This window comes from Apodemus sylvaticus, chromosome 3, assembly GCF_947179515.1.
Source record: "Apodemus sylvaticus chromosome 3, mApoSyl1.1, whole genome shotgun sequence".
NCBI lineage: Eukaryota > Metazoa > Chordata > Mammalia > Rodentia > Muridae > Apodemus > Apodemus sylvaticus.
This window is the reverse complement of record NC_067474.1, coordinates 145,062,370-145,068,227: the sequence shown is the minus strand read 5'-3', so window position 1 is coordinate 145,068,227 and position 5,858 is coordinate 145,062,370. Positions and strand designations below refer to the sequence as shown.

The 5,858-nt window shown below is 47.5% G+C and overlaps 1 long non-coding RNA gene across 1 annotated transcript; it reads left to right on the top strand.

Annotated features, from left to right (window-relative positions):
- Positions 1-1,065: 1,065 nt before the first annotated feature.
- LOC127680119 (uncharacterized) lies at positions 1,066-3,509 on the top strand. The gene is made up of 3 exons (XR_007976936.1): positions 1,066-1,335; positions 1,483-1,585; positions 3,313-3,509. It is a non-coding gene; the product is annotated as an uncharacterized LOC127680119 (long non-coding RNA).
- Positions 3,510-5,858: the final 2,349 nt, after the last annotated feature.

Here is a 5,858-nt window from a genome sequence, read left to right as displayed (position 1 = left end):
CTGGCTTACTTACTCTGCTCAAAAGATGACCAGGGTGACCGTAAGACATATATGTTAAAGCAAGACCAGTCTACATGAAAATTACATGTGTAATCATGTGTGTTTTGCCCCTATAAGCCTTGGGCTCATTTGACTAGTAGCTGCATTTTGGGAGTGGTCTCAGGTGTAGCTCCATGTTCAACACCAGTGCCAAAAAGAAAGGCTCTTCTTATTAAAATGTATTCATGGTCTTGGTGAATCTCTGCAGAAATCTCTGTAGTAGAACTTTTATTTCTTTGGTATAGCATTTAGGTCTGTCATGGGTAGGTCCCCAGGACATCCTTACTGGCCACAGTAAACATGTCCTTGGCATGTTATGAACCTGTATGGCTGTGGGCCTTTGAGTCCTGTTATAACTAGTTTTGGATCAAATTGACACCATCAAACACACACACACACACACACACACACACACAGCTCTCACCTTAAAGGGAACAAGACATTAATTATCCTGGAGCCAAATTTGAATGACCATGACCCTGGAACACAGATTTAGGTTATTCCCATTTTCATGTTCTAATGTAGAAGGAGTTTTATGAAGTTTTATAGGTTTATAAAGACAGTTATAAATCGAGGCAAGCTTGGAATACATTAGTAGGCACACTGGAGAGGTATTTACAGTAAGATGGGGGAAGCTCTTCTGTAAACCTCAGGTGACATATGTTGTCATTCTTAGCTTTGGGTTATTGGAAATGGGTGGTCAGCTAAGTTAATAGATTAGAAAAGGGTTTTTAATCTGTCTCAGGATGTTAGTTCTGACACAGAGGTTGGCAGGAAGCCTCTGTTCAGATAAAGTAATTAACCTCTAGTCCCGTAACATCCCAACCCCTCCACATCACTGCTGCAATCAACCAATCAGTCCTGTAGACCCGGCCTCTTGACAACACAAACCAGGACATACCTGGGAAGAGGGAATCTCAGTTGATGAGCTACCTCCGTCAGATTGGCCTGTGGGTGTGTCTATGGAGGCTTTTTTTTTTTTTTTTTTGCCTGTTAATGTGGAAAGGCCTGGCACACTGTGGGCAGTGCTGACCCTGTTTAAGAAAGGTAGCTGCTAAGCAAGCCAGGGGGAGCAAGTCAGTGAGCAGCATCCTTCGAGACTTCTCATAAATGGTGGACTACAACTCTGTAAGCCGAATAGCCCTTTCTTTCCCACAAGCTGTTTTTGGTCACAGTGTTTAGCAGACCGACAGAACCCAAACTGGTACACTCCTCATCTTCCCTGTCTGGACTACCGCTCCTCCCTCTCGGCTGCTGCCATTTTCAATCTGCCTGAGGACCCACCCCATCCCCCAGGTAAGGCTAGCCGCTCTGTCCTCACCTCCTACTGAGGTCTCAGCTCAAGTGTTCCTCATTGGGGAGACTCTCCCTGTCCCCACAGACCCAAGAAAGTCCCTACTGTGTCGATTTGTAAGGCATTCTTTCTAGCACTATCCTTTACAGATGTCTTTGGCTGCACTGATGACTGCTCTCTCCCAGCAATCACACTGGCTCTTGTGGACAGAGACCTGCCTGCCCTCACCCTCACTGCCAGATCCTGAACACGGTACGTAGTACGGCATGGTGAGCCTCACTGGAGTGAATGAGGATGAAGTTTGTTGTTTCCAGAATCCCTTGATCTCTCCCTGGAATGTGCAGGGAGAGAATCTTGCTGCCCCAAGGCTCAGTCGCCTTCCTCTGGGAGTCATTCTGGAAGTCGCCTTCCTTCTATCTCACTTCCTGGCTCCTTCCTGAGATCCCAATAGCAGCTACATTTTAGAGGCTGAGAATAGCATTAAGACCAGACTACTTTTTAAAAAAAAAAAATGAGCCAAACATGGTTTTGCACTGTAGCTTGTAAGGACCTTGCCTTAGGGGGTGAGCTGGCAGTAAACATTTTTTCCCAAAGGGTAGATTAATGGGGCTACTTTAGGATTCCGATCTTCCCCTTCACTCACAAAGAAACAACAACAACAACAAAAAAATCCAGGCATGGTGGTATGCACTTGTAATCCCAGAACTGGGGACCAGAAGACCTCAGATCTTTGGGACTCAATGGCCAACAGCCAAGCCAGCTTGGAGAGCTCCAGCAAACGAGAGACCCTGCCCCCCCCAAAAAACAGACAAAAACTCAACAATAATAAACAACAACAAAAACCAAACCAAACTAAGCAAACCCACAAAGCAGACAATAGCTCAGGGACAACACCCTGGGGTTTTCCTGGTTCTGTCTGCATGCACACACAGGTACACATGTGCCCTGCACACACGCATTCATACTCACTCACATACATGGACACAGACACACACAGAGACACACAAGGAAACACACAGAGACAAACACACATTCACACACACATACACACATAGACACATATTGACACAGACACACACTGACACACACACATAGACACACACACACATATACACACACACACACATGGACACAGACACAGACACATACATAGATATACAAATCCTCTTGGTAACTTTGCTGTGATAGTCATGATGCAATGACCCTCTTTGTTTCTGATGATGTCTGCACTGAAGTCTCTCATCATCAGGAACATAAATACTTTCTCTTTATTTGTGTGCAACAGGATTCACCTATCTGCCTTCTTTAACCCATTTCCTCCTTTAGGCTAACATGGGTTTTCCATCAGCAGCAGTCCATAGTTGGGTCTTGCTGCTTGGTCTAGGGTGACTGTCTCTGCCTTTTAACTGGACATGCTTCTCGGGGGCTGGTTTCTATTCCTCCCTTCTGGTCTTTGCCCCTTCTTTCAGATGCATTTGGCAATGTCTACAACTACACTTCATTCCCTCTGCTGGCTTCGCAATGCTAACTCTTTGTTTTGATATTTTGGTCTTTGCCTGAGGGTGCGTAGTAAACATTTTTAACTTCTCACAGCTCACTTTCAAGTGATATTCCAACACTCCGGTTTGGTGTAGATCCATTCCCATCTTCGTGTTAAAGTCGTCCTGTTAACTTCCACATAATGAGTACCAGTAAACTATGTTTAAAAGGGTTTTAAATAATAACATCATCGTTGATATTTACCCACAAGGCTCTCACTTCCAGAGCTGCTGGTCACTAAATGGCTACGCACATTGTTTCCATTTGGAACTGATTGGAAATCTAGTGCCCCCGAGGCTCTGTGTTTGAACACTTGGTCCTCAGATGGTGCGCTGCTCTGAGAGGTTGTGGAATCTTTACAAGACAGAGCCTGCCAGAAGAAGTCAGTCTGTAGAGAGTGAGCCTTAGGCTTTAAACCTTGTTTTCTGTTCTCTCTGCAGAGGTGTGAGCCAGCAGCAGCCTCATGTTCCCACCAACACCAAAGCCACCTGCTGACAGCAGCACTGCCACCACAGCTTTCCCTGACTGCGGAGTGAAACTCCTTAAATCGTGAGCTAAGATAAACTTTTCCTCCCTTGAGTTATTTCTTGTCTGGCATTTTGTCATAGCAATGAAAAGAGTGAGTAGCTGATAGTCTACCGACAAGAGTCACACATCTTTCTGGCTGTGTGTCCCAGCCTTCATCACCCTCTTGTACTGTGTGGGGGGCACTCAGCTCAAAGCTCCAGCAGTCTCCCATCAGCCCTTTCTCTGTTGCCACCCTGGGTTGAGCTCACCAGGGCTCAGCAGCTTCTACCTGTTCCCTATCTGCCCTCGCCCCGCCCTTGCCCCGCCTCACCCCGCCCTTAACCCCACCCCTTCAAGACCTGTAACTTGTCCAGTCTTCAAGCTGGGAAAACAGAGGCCTGACCTTCATCCCTCTGGCGATCCTTGTACTTTGTTACTTGGTGCCTGGTGATGCAGAGACATGTAGTTGGTTATTCTCTCAAATAAGAAGCCAGGTTCCCAGAGGTAACGGCAAACATCGCCCTTCTCTGTTATGGCTCAATGGGAACCATGAGCTCTGTCTGGAACATGGTGTGTGCTCAGTAAACACTGGTCTCTGACCGTCTGTGTCATACTGTGCAGATGGCAGTGACATATGAGGACTTTGGGATTCTGATGCATCTCAGCTAAACCAGATCCCAGGAGCACGCGGGCTCAGGTACAACCTCTAGTTCTGATAGGCATCGCATGCTGCTCCAGCCTACTCAGGCCTTTCCAGATGTGACCTTCCCACACACACATTGTCCTGTAGGAGCAGACTCTCCTCTCGGCTCATCAACTCTAATAGCCAAGATCCACTTGATTTTAAAATACTTGTGTGCCACACACAGCATTCCAGGGAGACCATAATCCCACATATCCAAGAGGCAGGAGCCGTATTGGTAGGCTGCCTCTCTAAATACCTGGAGGCCTCTGGGTAATGACTTCATTTAAATGGAGCATCAAAGAAATTAGAGGTGGCACTGGTATTTCTCCAACAGGCTGTTTGGCTTTGTAAGGAGTTAGTCACACACTGGGCTGACTCCTCTTTTCAGGATCTAGTCATCTGCTCAGAAGCTGGATGAAATCCATTGTCTCTTACCCAGAGCACAGGATGAGGCCCTCAAAAAAGTGATTGGCAGCTAACTGTCAGCGGCCCAACCCAATGGGGGATGAGATGATGTAGCAAGTGATGTAGGGATGGGATGCTATGTCAGCCATCTTTATGATCAAGCTGACAGGAACCTCATGCTATCTGCTTTATGGGTGGAGAAAGGTAGGCTGTGTGAGCTGAGAAGGCCTAGGCAAAGCCACAGGGTAGTGAGGGGAGACTGACATCAGGTCTCACCATAGCAACCTCCTCAGGCTCTCCTCATCACTGTGATGGCTCATACTGAGATCAACATGATGGGATTGGTAGGATTTAGAATCACCTAGGAGACAATCCCCTGGGCACATCTCTGAGGTAGAAACATTAGCCCTAAATGTGGGCAGTGCTACTCCATGGGCTGGAGTCTTGGGGAAGACTAAAAAGAAGAAAGCAAACTGGACTGCGGTGTTCTCCTCTCTCTGCTTCCTGACTGTGGATGCCGTGTGACCAGCTGCCTCATGGTCCTGTCGCCATGGCTTCACGGTTGTGGTGGGCTGCATCCTTAAATTATGAGGTAAAATAAACCCTTCCTTCCTTTGTACATGGGCAGGAAGGATGCAGGGACAACAGGACAGAGGCTGGACACACCAGGGCACCTCTGGAAGAAGGATGTTGACCTTGGGCCAAGAATAAACTTACAGGGTACTTGTGAGCACCTACAATATCGTTCTTGCTCTCCAGTCCATTAGCGGCCAGGGAAGACCAGATTCCTATAAGCTCTCATTATTTCTACCCTGTGGAAAAATGGATGTTGGCTGCCAACTTGCCCCCTGAAGATGCGGTCCACACAGGCTACGGTGCAGACCCATGTTTGGTCTCCTCCAACTCCCACTTCCTGAGGGGAAAAAAATAAAAGGTCTGGTCTCAATGCTTTTCTCCAAACTCTAAAATGTGGCTGTTATTTTAGACTCATGGATGTGGCCAAAATGTAGCTCAGGAAGGAGCTAGAAAATGTCACCAGGGAACGGCCTACAGAAGGATGATTGTCCCGGGGGGGGGGGGCGGGGGGGGGGCAGCAAACAGCCCTGCACATTGCATCATTCACTCCGGCAAGGTTCACCAAGCCCTACTATGTGCTGTGTACAGGGCCTGGCAGTGCAGCTGGGGCAGGCATGCTTCAGTCCCCAGGGGCTAGTGAGATGTGGAGACTGGATTCAGGTCCTTGGGCTTGGAAGGCAGGCTTATTAGCAAATGAGCCATCTCCTAAGATTTAAAAATGAAACAATGACCTTAGATGAACCCAGTAACAGGGGTCTAAAACTAATAGGACATCAAAGGGGTCATTTAGGACTGGATGGGTACAGCTGTGCT